This window comes from Genypterus blacodes, unplaced genomic scaffold (assembly GCF_046128005.1).
Source record: "Genypterus blacodes isolate CSIRO-AG114 ecotype Tasmania unplaced genomic scaffold, CSIRO-AGI_Gbla_v1 ptg000044l_1, whole genome shotgun sequence".
Classification (NCBI taxonomy): Eukaryota; Metazoa; Chordata; class Actinopteri; order Ophidiiformes; family Ophidiidae; genus Genypterus; species Genypterus blacodes.
The window spans coordinates 3,283,535-3,304,217 of NW_027466857.1; positions in this window are offsets into that span (position 1 = coordinate 3,283,535).

Here is a 20,683-nt window from a genome sequence, read left to right on the forward strand (position 1 = left end):
GAAAGAACAGTAAAGGCTACAGAGACGGACAGATACAAATGGGCAGCAGCAGCTTTCCAGGTGATTTATATTTCCTTACAGGATAGTTCACAGGGGGAATGCACTTCGTCCGATATCTGCTACCTTTGACCCCTCCAAGCCAAGCTTTTACAAGTTATCTCGTCAGAAACCCTGGGAGACTTTAATCCTGCCTTCTTCAGCTTTAGCTCTGCTGGCAGATGTTTATTGAAGGGGCACGTTTCCCCCGCCGACTTAGCTCCCCTGATGGAATTCAGGTGGCAGGAGCTAACAGCACATGGAAAGCCCATTAGAGACTGCATTAGAAATGACCTTTTAAGCCTTGTGTCTATGTTATATTTCATCATCTTGGACGTTACCTGCAAGTTCGCATTAGACTCGGTTTCAGCCAGAATGAATTAGAATATGTGTTGATGTCTGAATTTCTGTCAATTTAGATGAGAGGTCTGGTTGCTGTCAAAACTCCAAAGCAGACACCCACTACATTATGTTTGAGACGGTGCAAGAAAGACGCTGAGTTCTGAAGTCGTTTGTTTTACACTTGTGGAGCCTAAAGGGATTTAGTATTGGCAGGAGGAGTCACGCTTTGAGGAAAAATCCTGTTTTCAAATGTTCCAGCCGTATGTTTCTTATCCAAGGAAAATAGATAACAACAAGTCTGAGAAGTGGATTCAAGCTGTCATATTAATATCCCAAACATTTCTTCTGAGAAAACAAGATGGATTTGAGCTTTACCACACTGCCAATTTAACCCAACCTTCACCTCGTCAGGGATACTTTTAAGGTTTTACAGGAAAACAGAATATAATGCTTGTTCAACATTTTTTGCTGTTATGTCTTATTTCTTAAAAAACTGACAGCGTCTCCTCAACATATCCAGTGACTTTGCAAGCTCTGATAATGTTTTTGTAAAGTTAAAAACAAACCCTGATTTGTCGATTGACGTCCACAAATGATTCTAAATAACAAACGCTTAGACAAAGGATCTGTGTAGAATTGTGAGGAAGGAGCGGCTCTGTTTCATCACAAATCAGATTATGAGTGCCTGCACTTTCTTTTTTTGGAATTTTCTACTGAGACTCATTTGCATTTGCAGGCCCTACATAAATGTCAAACTGCTCTCTCTGGCTCATTAATAATAAAACGGAGCATCTACATCCCAAAGCTTGTGTGGCATTTTTGGCAATTAACAGACTGACTGTTGTAATTTCAAATGCTGCCCTTAGGGGTCCAATATGCATATGATAAATATTTAAATGAAAGTGCCGTCAACAATCAGCTTGGGAAAGGCAGATTTAGGCGGCAGCTATTTAGCCAGTGTCAGTCACTGCGAATCTTTAACTGGAAACCTGCTTACCCTGTGGCTAAGCAAGATTCATAAATGTGTAGATACTCAGATCAGCATATTCTAGTGCAGCATAATCACTGCAGGATAACCATGCTGTCATTTAATTGCAGTCTTTCCTGGAAAAATGTGGCTACACTTTATTAGAAATGTATCCAGGGAGAAAATGTGTCACCTTTATGAATGTGACAACCACCAGACTTAAGATAATGGCCTTTGTTTAAAGTTGGAATCCTTCATTATATCATGATTGAATCCTGTATGTGCTGTCAGAACTATTTCATTCAGTTGCATACACATGATCAGCCAGATGAATCAATTGTTAATTGCAGTTTGTTTTGTCTGTTCAGGTGGACCCAAGTGGCTAAAGATATAAAATATTTAAGTAAAGTTTCCATTCACCTCTGTTGTTCACAATTTGAAGTTTCAAATTCAAACATGGGCTAAAGCAAAACTCAGATGGAGACAGACTTTGCAAATAAGATGCAAATGATGTCGTTTCTGTGTTTAGAGAGGTATCAACACATTTTGGAATTTCGGAAACTGAGTTTTTCTCAAAATTAATCAAAGAAAATGTCAAATGCCAATTGTACAGGAAACATTGTGAATGGTAATTTATCTCTCTCTCATCGCTTCTGGTTCATGGCCTCCAGATAAAATGGTATAATAGATAGTGATGGAGCACAGTTAAAAAGAGGGCACATAACAAACAGTAAGGAGGCATAAGGTCCTAAAACATAGAAGGAAGGAGAACAGGAAAAGTAGTTAAAAAGTCATCATGCAGACAACACACTCCTGTTTACACACCCACCTGCTCTGTGATGTGTCATACCAAAGATCACCAACGAGACAAATGAGGCAAACAAAGTTATTCTACAACATCCTGCTGCTTTGTTTTTCAGAAAAGTTGAGAATATATTATATTAACAAGAAAATGTGGCTTTGCAGCTCTAAGTAAACCCCATAAGCTGCTATCAAAGTGCTCAAACAGCAGTGTGTAAGTGTGTTTATCCCTCCCTTCCAGCTGAGCTTTTCAGACTGCTGAAGTAACAATATTACATCCTGTCTGGTTGAACAACATTAGAATTTAAAACACTGACGGTGTGTTTTGTCTGACTTTCAACATACTGCAATAGCAACATAATGTCTCTGGTAGCAATCAATCCCATTTTCCTGTATTCTTGTATTAGATTATTTACCTATCATTCCATATCTAAGATGTCACACCTTAACACAACATAAATAGCGTCTGCATTATGTATGTGAGGGCTGCATGATATGTATGAAGGTGTTGTTTCCCCTGCTCCTCCTTATCGAGGCATTATTACCAGACAATGAACAAAGACCCTGCACAGACATAAAAGCCTGTACATAATGTGGTTCCATGCGATCTCATGAAGCATCCCTATTGGCTCCACTAGTATACCGTACAAAGTGTTACAGTGTGTGTGGATATTACACCTCAGACCTCTAATGTTTTGAGACGGGCCAATCAAAGCATCTGATCTAGAGTTCCAAGCCAATGTTAACATTCAGAACCTGTCACATTCTCTGACAACAAACATGGCGACCATGGCAAGGAGGAGATTTGTTAGTGCATCTAAGGACGGCATTCAAGTCGCACTCGCTGCGTGACAGGGGCTCTGTTTTTCCTTAGTATCCTCCCAAGGACACATTGATCTTTATTTGTACCTTACAAATAGGCTCTAACCATGAAAGATTACATTAAGGTGTATCTATATGAATGTTTATCACACCATTCTAGATATAACTTGGATATTAGGGCTCCACCAATACACGAACCCTCACAATGACGGCTCACACTCGTACTGTTCTCACCGTGGTGTGGAAAGGCACACCGAGCGTTTGCTTGAGACAGACGTCATTTTGCATACAGTGGGTTGTGTAATATGACTGACAGTTCCTTCCTTCACTAAGACATTAACATGGACAAGTTCCAACACCTGATTGGACAAGCGCTACTCACACGTCTCCGCTTCCAGTTTTCAATTTGAAATAACATGGCAGCTGTCCTGGAAATGTCAAATTCCTCCTCAACTTTCCACTCAAATCATTTTCTGAATAAACTTTGTGAGAGAAATATGCCATGAAGTCAAAGATGTGCCATTTTACATCCATAACACCTGGCTTAAATATTACTTGACAAGGGTTGGAGGTTTTGAAAGGTGGCAAATAATGCTCCCAACTGAAAGTTCACTTTTTGCCACGATATGTTTTTGTTTCTGTTCTGGCACCGGTCACAGGAAGTGGTCTGGTCTGCAGAATGAACACTTTCAAAATAAAGTTGGTTGTAGCCAATTTGAATTTAACATTTTAGACTGGACTGCATTCTGATATCTTACCATCTTGAATATCCAAGGTAAGATAAATGTAGGAGCAGTTTGTGTAATTGTTCGATGTAACTATGCCGAGATTATCTTTTACGTAAACATTGCATGCATACACATGATGGCCGCCCCATGTATCTGGTGTTTGTTTAAATCAACAGTGAGAGTAACAATACAAGCTGGTTAATGGTTTCATGGTCCATTCCTTTTGTGTCTGGTGCCACTGTTTGGTTTGCCTTTGTAACAAGGATAAGAATTCTCCTCAATCATTGCTATTGTTTACATTGTTGAGCAAAATTTATACATGTGGTGTTCCAGTGCTGACCATGACTGATTTATGTTTTGCACTTCAGGTTGCCCTCTACGGAATGTAGTATTTCCTCCTTCAGCTTAACATAAATCAAGTGGTTACGTGAGTGGGACCACTAGCAACTTTGTGAGTGAATACAGAGTGTGTAACAGTGGTTTCAAATCGACCACGTTCACACTGTTAATAAATTCTCCCCGGCTGTTTTTACTTGTTATCCAACCAAAATGTTGGACTGTCGCTGAAGAACAGGAGCTTCTGGTTACTCTTATGTTTGTCATCTATCCTCACGGCTTCATTCATTCACTAGCTTGAGTCTGTATTGCACCGAGTCAGTTTGTGAGTAAGTAGTATGGCGTAAAGTAAGTTTCTGTTTATTTTTTCATATTGTTCAGTGTTTCGCTCTGAGGCGTGTCAGCATGTCAGGAATAGGTATAATCTTTGTCTCACGCACAGCAGGCTTACTTTCTGACATATCAGTCTGACAAATGAAGATAATCTGCTGCAAAAGATTAATAAAGGAAAAGCATTGAAGGTGTTTGCTGAATCATTAGGATACACACACAAAGCAGGGTTTGTTTACAAGGAAACTCTACAGTGTATGTATTACAAATGAGCATTCCATACATATAACAGTTATTCTACTCTGCTTGCTTGTTGTTCATTTGATCCATATCACTGAAAATAAACATTACCAGAATGCAGATTTCCCAAATGTGACTCCGTGTAGGTTTACACAGAGTCATTGTAAATGATCAGTCTACCTGCCTGTCAACAAACAGAGATGATAACTCGTTTCTTTGCTGAGATGGAGCAAAGTGTGAGTGTAGCTTGTTATCTGGCAGCAGGATGACATCAAAATGTGGACGAAGTATGTCCAGCGTGTCTGTGAACAGATGCCTGTTGAAAAATACATGAGTATTTAGGTAGAAGGAAGATGCCGGCTCATGCTCCCCGGGGCTGCTGTTGTGTAGATATGATCCATGTTTCCTTCACCATCAGTGCAACTCTCATTGTTTACCATGTGAGCAAGACACAAAGCGCAGTATGAGGCAGTGTACGCATTGAAAGGATGGGCAAGGAAGTCAGCACCAACTGTGCAATGAATGCCATTATCTATAGCCTGCATATTGAGAGGCACCAAGGGCATCAACAAGAGCGTGTTGTGTGTTTTGCCATGCTGTGAGCTGCCTTTCAACACATTTCCAAGGGCAGCTTTGGAAATGCACTATAGGGGCCCAGAGATAGAAAACAATATTCTCAATAGGCCATTGGCTAATGTTCTTTTCTCAGTAGAGGTAGAGAGAGAGGGAGAGAGAGAGAGAGAGACTGAAACCACCATGACCTTTAAAATTCACAGAGGAGAGCTGCTCCCCTCGGGGCTCTCAAGAGTGCTACAGCCCCAGGGCAATATCGTGCAATTCCAGTGTAGTTTAACCGTGTCAAGGGAGACCTTGAGTGCGTCATTTCTGGGATTGCTCCGACAGAACTTGAGCACAATGGTGTTTTCTGTCACGAGTGTATAAAATGTTCAGGTGTTTGTCTGGATAAGTCAGATGTCTGGATGAGAGAAAAATGTTATGTGAAGTTCCACATCTTGTATGAATTTGAACAGGCCTAAACTTGAATCTATTTGAGTAGTTTTAAGGTCAGACAGCTTTGTGTGGGACTTGCAAGAAATCTTATTAACAACAATTTCCCTCACAGTGCAAAAGAGAACAGTTGTAAAATTGCGGTGTTTCAATTTTTCACAGGTGATAATGAAACAGAACACATCCACACGCTCCATCCAGACACGGCTGAACTCGCCAGAATAGGATTTCTTGCTCTAAACCACATTTCCTGGTGTTAGCAATAACATCATACATAATGAAAACAAATGTGGAAACACTACATTTATGTGTGTGCACGTCTCTGCACACAGACTCGCACGTGTGTGAATTGAATACGAATATTAACGCTCACTCTATAATCAAGGCGCCCCTCGCTCCCTTGGATACCACATTCATCAATCCATAGTTAATATTATCCTCCAGGTCTCTGCTGCCTTTTCTTGTTTTTTTTCTAACATACAATTAGCATGACCCTGAAAAGAAGAAGAATCCTCTGCATGTGATGCCGTTCAGTTCCTGCCTTTCTTGAATGCCATTTCCACCCATGAAGGAGGTGACACAATAAACGGAGCTCAGGTATTTATTTGTTCGCCTCCTGAAGGGGGAGGGGGGGTGCAGGAGTGTATGAGACGAGCCATATATATATATATTTATATATATATGTGTGTGTCTGTGTGTAGGGCTGGGTTGGGGAGTCGAGCAGAATCCCCACGGGAGTGTAGCGCAAATCCAAGGGAACAAAAACGCATCCATATTTGGCAGGGCTTTTGTCTCCCCTGACAGCTGAGTGTACTGAGGGGGGCCCACAATAATGAATTGGATTAAATGTGAAAGTAAGAAAGCAATAGCTGCTCAAAGGCCAGGGGGGTGCTGGTGGTGGTTGGGTGGGGGGGAGGGAGGAAGGTATGCTAATGTCTGTACAGTTTCAACACCGAGGCGGATGAAAGAGGCATTAAAAAGCGTTGGCTTACCCGATGAGATTAGAGATCAAATATATTTTCCTCTTTTTATGCTTATTAAAGGAGCTTTCTGAAAAGTGATTGCCTCCTAAATATTGTCAGTGCTCCCTTGCTGTCTCTTACACAAGAGTGTGTGTCAGAAAAGCCGGAGAAATTCCCTCCCTAATGAGAAAAGATGAACGTGGCACGCAGTAAATCATAAAGGTATTGTGTGTGTATATATGAAGGGTGTAAATCAGCAGTCACACACACACACACACACCCACACCCACACACACTGCTCTAAGCTGATTAAAGCCCCTGATACAAACAGCAGCCTACCATACATGGCTAATTTCAACAGCCATCTTGCTTATTCTATATTCCATTACACTGCACTCTTTCTACATGACCTTAAACCTTCCTTTTATTGCCGCACTTTAATGTATAAATCTCACGCGGAGGGAACAGCAGTCACTTTGATTTGCATTTTATTGAGCTTTAGATTGCACTGAGATAATGATGAGATGTGGGGGCAGTGTTAATGCTCTTAATGTTGACCACCACAGTGCGACTCCCCTTTTCTCCTCTCCGTGTTGCTCCTATTGGTTGTGTAATTACTTTCAGATATCTATAGCTCAGTAAAGGACAAGGCAGGGTGACCTCGCTGTGAGCCACTGACAAGGAAAGAATGAAGTATAGGAATGAAACCAATTTCCTTGCAAAACATATTAATGCCTGTGACACACTGGATGATATCCATGCAGTGCTATAAATATAGAAAAATGGTTGTTAAATCATTACATATTCTATTCATTGATGTTATTTAAGTGCTCTCATAGCTACAATAGCCACAAAGCTACGGGGGCGACAGTAGCTCAGTCCATAGGGATTCAGCTTGGGAACCGGAGGGTCGCCACTTCGAGTCCCGTATTGACCAAGTAAGCAGACTGGTAGCTGGTGAGTTGCCAGTTTGCCTCCAGAGCACTGCATAGGTGCACGTGAGCAAGGCACAGATTATACGGCTTCATGGACGCCGTATAATGGCTGCCCTGCCCTTCATTTGCATGCGATTTGCCTTGAATTGCATGCAAAATGACAAGTAATAAGTATCTTATCTCTACAATATACTGTTTATTTAGAATATAAAAGTTGACATGAATTGCAGTTTCCCAAGTTTCAATTAGGGGTCTATTTTGAAACTTTTACCTTGTTTTAACAACCTGATCCACTTCTACACTCCCTTGTTACAGTACTACTATGGACACTGAGTGAAAACTGGCAATTTTTAGGGCACCCTGCCAGGAAGCCCTTTCATTTATGATGGTCCTGCTGCATCAGGCCCGAGCCGGCAACACTCTCTGAATGTAAAACATGGATGAGGTGGTGTGTGTCAAGCCATGTGTGTGAGGTTGGTCATTTTAATGCCTTGACATGATGACCTCATCATGTTACGGAAGTCAAGGATCAATCAAAAGCGCCACTCTCAGCACAGTTGGGGACCTATGGGTTTGTTTGAGTGGATGTATTCCTATCGGTGTCGATCTAAACCTTTTTCAACACACACTCACGTTACTATATAAATGAAGGAACTGAGAAAGAGCAGAATAGGCCACCGCTTAATGAAGAATAACACTTTAAAAGTACATCATTAGCATCTTGTTTCAGAGCACATTTTACATCTAAATGCTATAATCATGCAGTCTGTGTTTATCATCATAAGGTGGATTTATCTGCCTCATTATAAGCCCATTCACTACTCTGCAGAAGGGCTGCTTATGTATACCAATACGTTTTACACAATAAAACGTTTTTTAAACTAAAAGATGAAACTCCACAGCATTTATATGCTTGACTGGTGTAGTACATAAGATGTGGAAACAGATCCTCCAGCACCTTCCTCTGTTTGTTCCACTGCTATCGCTGCAACTCAGCAGCTGTCAGTATGATGATTTAAGACGTGTCCCATATCTGTAGTGTGAATGCTTGTTTTTACATGTCGTCCCCCATTGGACAGAAGAGACACATTCTTTATTCAATCCCGGAGTTAGTGGCAGTCTTTTCTGTCATTTATCAGAGTGAGCTGTTTTGCTTGACAGTATGCAAATGAGAAACACAATTTAGCCAGCAGATAGCAAATCTTTTCAGAGTTACAGGCTGTTAATATTGGTACAAAGACGCCACTCCCTGACTCAAAGTCCTTTAACTAAATAATAACTTGTATTGCTATGGAACTTGAGTTTGAGATGCTTTTTTTCAGACAGTCAGGGAAGGTTGAGTTAAGGTGGCGTAACTGGTGTGCTAACGACATTGACTGCAAACTGTGATAATATTTATCTCCAATTTATACCAGCTCTTTGGTGGGCGAGTCCCATTTTCCAGATTGTTTGTGCAGATGGGCAAGGACAAATAATATAAAGAACCAATACAATAATATAAAACATCACGTCAAGGCAATTAAATCTTTCAGTTGTTTTTCTGTATCTATTGGGAAATCATCAAATGTCCCAGCAGGTAGTGACAGGAACACATGGGCGTGGGGGTGAAATGTGAGTCTTGTTTTCAGGAGATTTGCTGAAGGAAACACTCTTCTCTTTGTGTGTGTATCCTGAGATTGACAAGATGCACAGCAGAACTCATATAAAAACACCCAGCTCCCCCATAATCACCGAACCGCGAAACAATCACGCTGATCAAAGTAAATTACAGCTTTATGTTTGCTGTGAGGCCTCATTTTGATCTATGGAAATGACTTTTATGAGAATAACAGATAATAGATTCCTCTGAATGGAGCCACTCTGTGAGCAACATCAATGACTGGCATCAGCAAACCAAACTGCTCATATCCTTTATTGCGATCCATCACATGATACATCAGTCATGTGTCGGGGAATTTCAAATGCGTGATTTCATTACTGAGTGGAGTGAGATGTCATCCTGCAAAATCCTCTCTTAAATCTCCTCTGACACCACACTGTGATTGAAAGGCGTCTCTTAACCTAAAACTGTTTCTTTCAATGTTGCCTCATTACTAATTTAACCTTTTTAATACTTTTTATTTATCTATATTGCACTTCACTTTGCACCGTTTACTTATGTGTCATTCTCACTTATTTTTAAGGCTTTTTCTAAAATAAAAGGTGTATGAATTATTGTCTTTAATCTCTAACTCGATTGGCTCCTATTGTTGCTTACTTATTTTGAATTCATTCTGTAACGTACTTTGTAATGTAAGCTCTGATAAGTGGTTTTTAAATACATTATTGTGTATAAATTAAAAATATCATCATCATCATAATTATGTTGTTTACTTCAGTGTTTGTTGGAGACTTTGACTGCAGAATCCACCACAGTTTTGTTTTCAGATATCAAGAAACAGGTAGAAAATCAGCAGGTTTGTCAAGATCCACAACAGTTTCTAGACCTGTTTCTAATCAGAGTGACCTAAGACCAATCACCTATAATCGAATGTTTATGATGCAGCCCTTGAATCATCACTATGACTGCATTAGAAAAAGAAAATATGGTTGAACCATCTTAAAACTAGTGGCAATACTGTCAGTACAAGTGCATATTTACAACAAACACATGTACACAAAGTCCTACGTAGACCTTCTCGTTTTCTGAATAAAACCCTGAAACCAAACAAATGATAGTCCCCTTTGTCTGAAAGTGGCTCTTCAATGGATCAATGTCAGACGAGGCTCCTCATTCACACCAATGTTAGCTCTCTGTAGCTGCATCGCTGCCAATTACCCAGCGTGAGTGATGGGCGTGGTGGGTTTGGGCATAAGACGGGGTCACCGGTGCTGGGTCTCAATTAACCACACAGCTACATATGGGACCTGCCATGGCCCTTATCTCGTATTTATAGAATAACACAGAGACAAACACGGAGCGCTGTCGAGAGGCGAGACCCCTGAGGTCAGCTGTTGTTTCTGTTATAGTTGCAGCTGCTTCCAAGAGACTGAGAGAGAAAAAAGAAAAGTTGACAGAAAAGTTGACTAGGGAAATGTTAGGAAGGAATGTCTTCTGTTTGCTGTGGCTGAAGCTGTTGTACAGAATGTTTGCTTGTTGGACTTTTTTTAAATTTAGACTGCAGCAACACCTTCACTTGTGTTTTTGGCCTTCATCCAAGCGGGGAAAGTTAACTTTGCTGTTCATCCATTTCCTGCACTGATCAGATTGAGCCTTTCCCAGCAAGCACTAAGCAAGAGATTAGGTACAAATCTATAGCTTCATTCAGGGTTGGAACCTTTAATGTGCCCACCTTCATCAGGCTCTGATACAACTGATCCAAAGCTCAACACCAATTTCAAACACAGTCTGGTGTTTGGTTATTGATCCAATCTGCTGCATTTTTTTTGCTCAGATTAAAGATGTTGACATGTTAGACTCCATCTTCTTTGTTATCTCCATTCAAGTTCAGGATTATTTGGCCTAGTATGTAACTAAAGCCAGCAACAACTCATTCAATAATTTACACAACAGCAAACAACCACAGCAACAAAAATACCTTAGTGGCTTTCTTAAGATAATTTTACATTTCACCAAAAGAGAATTCTGTCAATGTGTCTTTTTCTCCATTTGAAAAACATTTACAGCATCTACATCAGACAGGTATTTTAGTATTATTTGCGTTCCCTTTTTTTGGCGTTCTCTTCCATGAAGTCACTACTACCGCTTCTTCAGAACTAATCTGTGAATAACATGGCAGTGTCTCATCCAGCATTGCCAGATTTCCTAGTATATTTTCAACACTCCCATCACAAGCTGAATCTCCTCACTCACCCATGAGGTTGTGGTTGAGCAGACCACAGAGTCAGCACAGGAAGCTTTGTAAGCTGTCTCTATCCGAGCAGCAGTGCTTTTGGTTCCTCCCAGTGGAAAAGCGGTAGAAATCATCTTTTTATCTGACTATAATGAACATATAAGCTTTTTTATTGTTTACATTTGCGGTCAGACTGACGTGACCTGCAGCAGGAACAGTATGAGATGCTGAGCCACACAGTGACATGCAATCTTTTTTGCAATAAACAACAGATGCCAACTCCTAATATCACAACAAAAGATGGCAGCTTTTCCTCTGAATAATCTCTCTCCTGCACACCGACCACAATATAATGAGCTCCGACAGATTAAAAATTGCTAATAGCCATGGCATTTTTGTCTTGCTTCATTATGGAGATTTAATACAGACAGAGAAGCTTCCAAATCACATTTTATGACAAGAGAAATGCAATCAAAGCTTGCATTAAGAGGTTCGTTAGGTGACTCTCAAGGCTTTGTGCGATTTGATTTGCAACTTAAACCTGAAATCTAACAGTGCAAAACACACGGCGTGCATGCAGATTGGTCTAATTATCGTAGCTTCTGTCTTGCCGAATGTCCACATTTTATAATGGTGTCTGCAGTTGACAAGAATAGCTACATAACATATGATAATGTGTTGCAATGTGAATAATACGAAAAACAAGGTCGAGACCTATATTCTGCATGTGACGGGGAGGGTGTGGCATGATTCTAAATGCTGTGTGAATACTAAAAGAGCCAGAGCACAATAACCTCCTGATTGGGTTCATATAGTTGCCTTTTTTTACCCTGTAACATACTCTTACAATGCCTTTCAAGAGCTATACAAAGGAGAATACACAAGGGGTCCTTGAATACTTACAGGGCCCAAGCAGGGAAATCGTTACTGCTCCAGCCACAGCTTGTTATGTTCAAAGGTCAGTTTGTATCTCAGGAAAGATATATTTTTTAACATTTGTGGCAGAAAGGTTAAGCTTACAAAAGAAACCGTGACCTGTGTTGGGAATTTTTAGTTTTTTTTAAATGCAAGCGTTTCATCAGGTTGAATTAAAAAATGGCACTTCACTAATTATTGAATCATAGGGTCAATTATTTTCTTTGGATTTCGATTCAGTTGATAGAAGTCATTCAAGGTTGTCTGATGTTCAAATGTGCTCAATGCATCTTTGTCATTACTAATAGAAATTAGTTTTTTTGTTCCGTTGTTACAAAAGATCTTTATACTTGCCACACAGTGATCGTGATGCTCTTGCCTCCTGGAAACACAAGTAACAAACGATGCTTGTCAATGCTCAACATGCTTGGTAACGTTACATCTAAAAGGTTTTGTTCTGATTTTTTTGCAGTAGTTTTGCAAGAGAGACACATTTTAAACCGCTATGTTGTGTTAAAAAGGATTCAATAGGTGCTTTCTTCAAGGTTATAAAAACTAAAACTAATAGCATGATTGAAAACGCTGCAAGGTCCTGAAAACGCAATGCTGTTTCATTTATTATCTCTGGGGTTAGTGAATAAAGAGGTTTTTATGAGTATTAAATAAACTGAATTCATGGCTGGTTGCCTTATTTCATCCATTTTCACTGTGGTTCTGCTGTGGTTCATATACACTACAGTTTGTGTTGCCGTGGGGTGATATAACCATAGAAATGGGAGGGTGGCAGGTCAGTTGATTGATATCCTGCGTGGTCCTTTCCAAGGGGAATAAGTAAAGGTCCACTCCGCCCTGCTAGTGTTATCTGATCTTTAAAAAAGTCTCAAGGTTTCTGTTTGATCTCACATACTCCTGCTTTCTCATTTTTCAAGACCAATTTTTAAGCAGCTACACCTGGCATTATACAACAGGAGATGAGCTAATGCTGGTCTAACATGTTGGCCCATGATGTCTCTCAGACTGAGGTCAAAGGTCTATTCCTGAGGATGTACACAACCAATGCTACAAATGAACAAAGGTACAAAAGGCAGCCATTATCTTAATGACAAGTATAAACCTGCCCCGCTGACAAAATCTGAGCTCATGCAACTATAAACTGATGTATTCCAAACCTGAAATGCTTTATTCACATCCAAGCATCCAAGCAAGTCCCATTAGTTTTATTCTTCGGAGAACAAAAAATGTGGTGCGTGTTGAATATATATAAAGTTTCTAAAGGAATGACTTCACATTCCACTTTCGGCATCTGATGGTAAATGCACACTGGGGCTTTCAAAGTGCAAAACTTCCTCATATATTGATATTAGTCACGGTACATTGTGGAAAACATTTTCCTTCAAAGTATACAAGTGCGCAATTGTATCCACTTCGAGTGAATCGAATGGGAACATGAGATACTAAAGCAGGATGACCTTCTTCCTCCCCGCAGCACAGGGGAGAGAGAAAATAGACGAAAAAGTGTTCAGCTCTAAACTGGCCTTGACAGGGCTGACTTTGAAAAGGAAGAAAAAGCACTTGCTTGATGAAAAGCAGTGTGTGTGTGTGAGAGAGAGAGAAAAATGGAGAACTGGGTGTTTCCATTATATTTTAAACCTGTGTATGAACTAAAATGTGGAAAATGTTACACTCAGCAGAAGAGAAAGATGGAAGGCATTCTTGCATTTTTCGGAAAACCACAATGAAAATGGAAAGTAGAAAATCCCAAAGCAGCAAATCTACCGCAATACCATGATGCTGACAGGACACAACCAACAACATTTGATGCTCGCCGTTTAGAGAGCCAAAATCAAGGATAATGTACCTTTGATGTATAATAATAGTAGGAAAGAGAAGCGTTAATGGTATGAAATGTGCTACAGTCCAGCTGCACTCTGGAAAATCACACAAATCAGAAATGGGCAGCTGCAGCACAAACAGATTTAACCACTATCTGATTTATGACCTCTGTGTCCTAATGCCACCTTTACATCATATACTCGTTTGTTTTCCTATCAAGGAAATGCAATATATGGAGTAAAAACAGAAAAAATTGTGTTGAAGGTGCATTTTTTGCTTTTAGCTCCCATCCACTGCAGAAAATCATCCTTATAAAAATGATAATGGAGCTTTCACGAGTTTGTGTTCCTCTACATTTTGGTAACCTTGAAAAATCTGTTATTTTATGTCAGGAACATGAAAAACTATGTGCTCATCACAAAGCACCACTTTCAAAATCATCTTCGCCCACACACACACCTGGACTCCCATTCCTAAACAAAGCAGTGCCATTACTTGAGATTCTATCAGTTGTGCTGCTGTTGTGACCCAAACCAATTCTACCTCTTAATGAAAAGTCCATTTGGATGATGGGATGTTTTTTGCCTTCTGTTCTCATATAATAAGGGTCCACATGGGGGGATTAAAAAGAAGGACTCAAGTCTCAAATAAGCCACAAGAGGCCAAGCAGATGCCTGAGATCTGAAACTAACAGCAGCCTGAATCGCAAAAAAAGAAATATGAAATCTAGATTTAAAGAGGATGGAGGAAGAAGAGTGAACCCCAGATGTGCATTCGTGCATTAGGGATTATTACAGATGGTATCAATGGGAGTGTGTTGGTCAGGGATGGAAGAACAATAGCATTTGAATTCCTGGTAATGCGTGGCAACAACCAACTAGCATGGAGGCGGCGTGGCTCACATCATGCTTATTCTGCTGCGAGGCTTAATATATCTATGGCTACTTCAGCAGTAATAGACTCATGGGAAATAAAGTCTGCAGCTCCATAACCGTTTCTGCTCCACCCATGGCAGTTTGTCGGAATTACTCTCCACTTTGAAATAAGGTCATTATGGCCTGTTCTATAGAGACAAGGGGTATGTGTGCATGTGTGGGGGGTGTTCATGTGCATGCCAAAATTGCCTTTGCCTACTCAACATAGTAAATATTAAATAACTACCCCCCCTTAGGGAACTTTGTCAGATTTAGTGAAATTAAGAGTCCTTTCATTTTGCAATATGGTCACCGATAAATTGAGCCTTGTGGCTATTTTGGAGTGTGAAACTGGAAGGAGACTATTATAATGCATGTATATATCAGCGGTGGATGAAGATACTAAAAGTAGAGGCACTACACATTGCTTCCAAAATTCTACTCAAATAAAAGGTCTTCATATGTCCACTCTGCTCCTCAGAACCAAGACAACTAGCCAACACAGAACCTGACCTACATAGGGTCCAGATTATATTCAGTCTAAATGGTTCACATCTGTGCTGTTGCCTCAGGTCTTTGGTATCAATATGTGTGATACCTAAGTGGATCAGAGCAGTCAGGGCTTTTTGAAATGAGATAGAGAGCGTGAAGTCAAGTGCAGCAGGAGATGAGGCTTTGGTGGAACATCATGCTGCTGCCATTGTTTGCATTCTCTCTTTATCTAGGTCCATTTTGGTCAAGCACATATAAGCTTGCATCTTCATCTTGTTTTCTTTTTAAAACTACGCATGTTGGGCTCAGTGTAAATGGCTCAACCTCAAGCATTAAACATCAAAAATGAAGATAGTCTTTATGAGGAATGGTTTCTATCGGCTGTATGTCTTCAGCTTATAATAGAAGAAACTAGGTTTTTCACCCAATAGTGTGGAAAACCTGTGTATCTGAAATTTGGAAGAAATTAGGAAATGCAAAGAAATAAATTAAACCATTAAAAGAAAACCACCAGTTTGGATACATATGAACTCATCAGATGCATTATCATTAGTGTAACATAATATTTCTGCAGGCCCTTTCATTTGTCCTCCTCTCCTCTCCTCCTGCCAGGCTTCTTTTCTCTAGTGGTGGCTATTCATACCTTATTTCCCTCATAACTTATGAATCAATGAATCCACATTTCTCCACCGACCATTTTGTGTGTATTTTGTGCCGAAATCAATGCACCCTTAGTGGGCTTTGAAAGGTTGATGATGCAGAAACACAATTGATCCATTAATAAAACAGCCGAGTCTAATCCATACTGAACAAGCGGCTGTACATTGGGCTACACCCACACACATATACAGACGTAAAATCTATATTTCAGCACTGTCGGACCAAATGCTTGAATAATATATAAAAGGTCAATGATAATAAGATGTCCTGTCAATGTATGTTTATTGAAGTAATGGCACCTGTTCTATCTCCTCACTAAGAACATTCCCTCTTCATCCCTCCCTCCCTCTCTCTCCTTTTGTTGCTCGATAAAAAGACAGAATCACTATAAAGATCGTGCACGCACAACAACTGCACTGGAGTTTTTGTCAATAGGAATAAGAAGTTGAAGCATATTTGCAGTCACACAGAGTTTTCGCCCGTGTATCGAATGTTCCCTCGGCACCATGTTAGTGCTTGTAATGTCTGCAATATGAGACACAGCATGTTTCACTTCTCCAGGAAAATAAAAATCTCAAAGCGTAGGAGGTCTCTCTTCAACCTGGAGCAGGGAAAGTACACTGAGAGAGGCTTCAGCCCTCTTAAGACACTGCATAGTGGGAGGTCTATTTTCTCTCAATCTTCCCTCTCTGCTTGTCATGTGTGTTCCAGTGTGTATGCGCATATCTGTGTGTGTGTCTGTGTGTATAGGCCAAAGCTCGGGTTTGAGGTGGGTGGTAGAGTCACTTCAGATTGTCAGATCTTTCCACAGATTAAAGGAGGGCACTCAAGCGTTTTCATTTTTCAATAGCGAACACTCAGAATGATGAGAGAGACTATTAAAGGAACAGGTCACCAAGACCTTCTGGATTGGAAAATGGCTCTGCTGAACTTTGTCTTATCATGTCTTGTCTTGGCAAGTGAATTAGCTCCGCTCACAATAAGAAGAGCAACAGGTCAAAACCTGATGTATTCACCCAATTTTACTACACTTTTGAGTTACTGGTACATGACTGTGGTTTCTAGTTACTATAACGATTCAAAGAAACTGATAATAATGTGTGTTGTAAGATGAAAAGCTTGTAAAAACAGAGAATACTTTTATTACCCTGTAACCATGACAATCCACGAAACTGGATATACTTCAGGTTTTGTGTAAACTCCGGTCCGGCTGATCCCTAAAGGTTTGGTGATTCCTCAGGCCTGCTGCTTAAGTTCTAACATGTCACCTAAAGAACCTTTCTGAAAAATCTTGCATTTCCATTTTGCTGTTTCCACCTATGCTGTTGGGGGAAAATGTCTCCAGGTATAGGAATTGCACATTTTAAAGCATTTATTCAGCACTACATAGCACACACAGCAACTTATGATAAACCTATATAACTTGAGATAACAAGTTATTTATCTCGCTCCTTCTCTGTATTCGTACACAGATGTGCGGAAAATTGGATGTTTCGAGTAAATCTGTTGTGAAATCAGCATGACTCATAAACACTCCTGTTGACAGAGAAGTCATTTAAGAATGTGCACTGTTTCCTCTCAAGCATTGAAGGAGCCAAGTCTCCTCCTCCTCCTTCTCCTTTTCGTCCTGCTTCATCAGCTGGAGTGGGCCGAGCATAAGAGAAAAAAGCCTCTTGATGCTCTCTCCAGAGACCAGGGGACTTCTATTTTTGGCACACTAACACAGCCTGCGACCCCTCCACCACCACAACCATCCTGTCTGTCTCTCTCTCTCTCTCTCTCTCTCTCTCACACACACACACACACACACACATTCACTCTGTTCACTTCGGGGTCACGTAACAATGCAGTGTCCTCACGTATGACTGCAGTCACTTCAAAACTTGCTTCTCCAATGTGGCATCTCTCTTTTGTTGAGTTTTACTCTCACTGCTTTTGAAAATATACCATGGTTTTAAGTTACGTAATCCTCGTTGTTGCTCTAGTTGCTTGAGGGCATAGAGGGGTGATGTAATCATCAGCAAAAAAGCATGCAAAACGGAGTTTAAATCTAGACATTGGGGTTGTTGTTTTTTTTATCTATTGTATTTTGTGTGTTTTTTGCAAGTTGTAGCATTCTTAATATGTTTGGTGTTCACCCACAAAGTCCACAGGCCGTTTAATGGACCCTTTTAATGTATCCATGTTGCTATTTTCTCTACAGCACACAGATGGAAGTTTATATGCCACAATAAAAGCTGAACATATCTTCTGTATTTCAAAATAGCACGTATTCAATCCCTCAGCTACATCAGTTTATGGGCCGACATCACAGATGCTGCAAACTGATGTGAAACGATCCTGGAAGTTACTACAGGATGGAAATCCATGATAAATACAGATGTGTCAGGGCAAAATTTGCTGGAAAACAGTAACTGCCCTCATGTAGAGTCGCTTTTAGAGGCTATGTGAGATGTTGCATTGTGATCGCTGGATCTATAAGGATCTTTCCTGTTGACAACAATGCTATATGTCACCAGAATGCCACAAATTAGAAGAATGACCTGAACATCTTGACATTTTGTATAATTGGTGTAGTATCACTTTAAATTGTCAGCACCTGACAACCTATATAGATTTTGAAACATTGAGCTGAGTCATCAGGTCTTTGCTTTCAGTACTACTACTACGTCTTTATTCTGCCAAAATATAAGCAGTAACCTGGTTTACCAAAATATGTAAGAAAAGCAGTTGTAGTCCATTAAAGTGAAACATACACAATGTCTATAAAGAATGCTTGACTCCAGTCAAAAACACTGGCATCAATAACTCATCAGCAAAGTGATGCTAATGTAATGTACCCATGTTTATGCTGCCTGTCTTTGACATTGTAGTCTATTTGAAACATTTATATTGTAGAGTCATATTTTACTCTATTCAAGGTCAGACCATTCAAACTTTATGTTAGTTACTGTTTGTGACTAGGAATGAAAAAACAAGATTTTTACAAATTCGGACAAAATTGACATAAACAGATGTAACTGGCTGACTGACTGACTGGGCAGCTCTTTAATACGTCCTTTGTATTAGCGCCTATCCATGAATGCTTCGACTGATTATCAGGTCGACGCCTACAATCGCCCAAACACTGATCTCTGTGGTTGAGGAAATGATGTAAAACGTGCAACGTGACACAAACACAGCGCAATCACAAAACAGGTCACAGCAGCTCACACTGGCTACATATAATTTACTACAGCTCCATGGTGTCACTACAGTCAGACACAATGAAAAAAAGATGAGCTCAACATTCTCTGCATAACTTTGACACTCATGAGCACTGAAAAAGTTTGCATCTCAGTAGTGAATTTATCCTGTTGAATAGGCTGTCAGGCGTTCCCAGCAATGTGATGTGGGCTATGTGGGCTGTTTGGCTATGAAGGCTGGGCCTTTGTGCTGGGAGCCCGAGGGCAGCGGAGCGTGGCTCTTTTTAGGGTTTGATTTATAATTGAAAGCTGTGTTTACATCCGCTCTCCGGCCTCCAAAGCACAGAGTGCACTTCATAGCCAGAAGGAGGAGGGAATCCAGAAAATTGGAACCCATTAAAATTGGAATTTTGGAGTGGACTGGAGGAAGGGGTGAAAGTTGGGCGGGCCGTAGAGCAATGGTGTTTACATTTGGTGGTACAGCAGTTTGTAAACTAGAGCTGCTCTGAGAGGAGGGCAAGGAAATCTTAAATCACATCTTGACAGCTGAGAAATTGACCACCTCTTGGCTCCCGCATATTGAGAGGAAGTTTGTGGATAATCTATGTGGAGATGGCGGTGGAAGTAAATGCGCAATCATTACAGTTGGTGTCTGATGTGTAATCGCAGATGCACACAGGCCACTTGGGGGCATGGTGAGTACAGCTGACATCCTCATATCTCGCTGCAGACTGTTGACAGCATCCAACTGTCCAATGGTAAAGAGCATGACAGGTTAACACGAACACATGTTAGTGTCTCATTTAACTCATAGTTCCAGAATGTGTGATCAGTAAGAAATCAATGACGCTTTTTTCCAGATTTTTTCTTTATTTCCATCTCTATTGAAGATATACAGCAAAGTTAAGGGGGACATATTCAGATCTCCATCTCCTCATTTTCCTGTTGGGGTTAATTTTTGAACCCTTGGAAAGCATTGTTGTGTAAAAAGCACATATATCCGCTTCTAATCTCTCTTACTGAGCACCAGCATGCACATTGAGTGAAAGCGAGCTGTTTCAAGGTACTGTCTCTTTAAATGTGCCTTCTATGCACCCTCCATTCTGATTGGCTGACCGTATGCTCGTCATACACTCCCTCACCAGCCCACTGCTTTGTGGATGTGTCTCATTAGGTAAATGTGTATCATGTTATGGATGTAAAGAACGACACAACAATCAATGCAGTCTTAACCTGTGGGTTTGTCTTAAGTTAAGCAGATTTGACAATGTCCAGTACACTCTTACAATGTTACACCAAAATGAGGGGAAAATAACAAATCCCCCTTTAAGTAAATTGATTTTG